Source organism: Anneissia japonica, unplaced genomic scaffold (genome assembly GCF_011630105.1).
Source record: "Anneissia japonica isolate Jap-2015-1 unplaced genomic scaffold, ASM1163010v1 scaffold61876_len1969_cov193, whole genome shotgun sequence".
Lineage (NCBI taxonomy): Eukaryota > Metazoa > Echinodermata > Crinoidea > Comatulida > Comatulidae > Anneissia > Anneissia japonica.
Genome location: NW_022686886.1, coordinates 1 through 1,971, shown reverse-complemented (window position 1 = coordinate 1,971; position 1,971 = coordinate 1). Strand labels below are relative to the sequence as shown.

General features: G+C 34.1%; 1 non-coding gene across 1 annotated transcript; it reads left to right on the top strand.

Moving 5' to 3' along the window:
• The first annotated feature begins 418 nt into the window (after positions 1-418).
• Positions 419-537, top strand: LOC117117840. Its single transcript, XR_004446954.1, has one exon. It is a non-coding gene; the product is annotated as a 5S ribosomal RNA (ribosomal RNA).
• Positions 538-1,971: the final 1,434 nt, after the last annotated feature.

Here is a 1,971-nt window from a genome sequence, read left to right as displayed (position 1 = left end):
GTTAAAATCTGTTGATGCGTTGACTCTTGGGAGGTGACTAAATTCTTGTTCATCATAAGATGAATAGTGCTCCTGCGATGTTTCCACACCACTGATGAATTGATCATCCGTTAGCCACTGAAAACCTGGATCGTCTGCGTCTTCAGTCAGCCATTGAACAGGTCCCATCTACTCGCTATCATCGGCTTGGTATCCGAGTTCTTCAAACATTATTCCAAATTCAGCCGAGTCACCGTCATCATGATAGTTTCTTTGATGAGGATCGGAGTCGTTGTTCGGCTCTTCTCCCAGAAGTTGTCACCAGCTACGACTTAGGTTTTTATTTTTATTTTTTTTAAACATAAACAATAAAACGTTTTAAGTCAAAAGTGTGATTGTGAGCTCGATGATCGAAGTGTTGCATTGTTGGTGCACCCTTGTCTACGGCCATACTACCTTCAAAACACCGGTTCTCGTCCGATCACCGAAGTTAAGCAACGTCGGGTCTGGTTAGTACTTGGATGGGAGACCGCTGGGGAATACCGGGTGCTGTAGACATCATTTATTTTTTTTCTAGAAAATTAATTTTACCAATAGTAGCGCATCCATAGCTCTTATAATATTTTCCTAATGCAGGCGTCACTTTGAAGCATGGACCCACCCTCCTTAGAGGTCGCCAAATAACGTCGAAGTCTAAGGTCAATAAATTTGCTGTTGTAGTGAAATCCTAACGTTCTTTTTTATCTTGAGTGAGTGAAGCTTTACCTATAAATTTGATGAAAGGTATGAAGCTTTGACGAGTAATTTGTGTTTTCTGGTGAAGGGAGATCGAATGCATAGCTATTAAAATTGATGAATGGTGTGAAGCTTTGACGAGTAATTTGTGTTTTATGGTGATGTGAGATCGAATCCACTATTATTATACATGATTATATTATTATTATTATAATAATAGTGATAATAATAACAATAATAATATTATAAGTATTTTTTTTATAATAATAATAATAATAATAATAATAATAATAATAATAATAATAATAATAATAATAATAATAATAATAATAATAATAAGTAATATATGCGTTGGGTAATCGAGGACACTAAATATAAAGGAAATACGCCAGGTCCTCTTTCTTGCACATCGTGCTTTATTCAGCCATTGCGTTCGTTTGCCTAGAGTGTACTAGATGACGTAGTTGACATAGGGTCAACACTTCTTAAGGATATTACATCCCTCCTTATTTTGTTAACTTGAATTTTATTTGTTTGATAATGTTGAAACAAAACATATAGTCTTCTTAATATTTTCCTAAGTAAGACGTCAACAACTTGAAATATAATTCAATGAGCTCGATGATCGAAGTGTTGCACTGTTGGTACTTCCTTTTCAACGGTCGTAATACGTTGAAAACATAATAATAATAATAATAATAATAATAATAATAATAATAATAATTATTATTATTATTATTATTATTATTATTATAGAGAGGGCCATGGAGCGTATATCAGAAATTGCACCTGATCCTTACAGCATAATTCAAGTATACATTCTTCTGACATCAAAGACTGGAAGCATTACAGTCAGAAAAGGGGGATTTTGAAAGTGAAAAGGTCCTTGAAATGCCAGAAATTTGACTGGACCAGCTTTATACAGATCCATGTCAACAAGCTTAAGCCTGATGAGATCAATTTTAAGTACTCACACTTAGATCCGAGGTTTGACACAATACAAATTAGCAGCACCCGTCGACATGCACCCGTCGAACTGTCTCTTATACACATCTAGATGTGTGGAATTGAGCAGTTTCACTTTAAGTGAAAACTGCAACAATTATATATTTATTGCTAATATTATGTTATCTATATAATAATACCATTATTTATATTCAGTTTCTATACAGGTTGCAGTTCATCACCATGGCTAAATTGTTTACTATGCTTGAACTACAAGTGATTGTCCAAACAAACCAGTTTCCATTATTATTT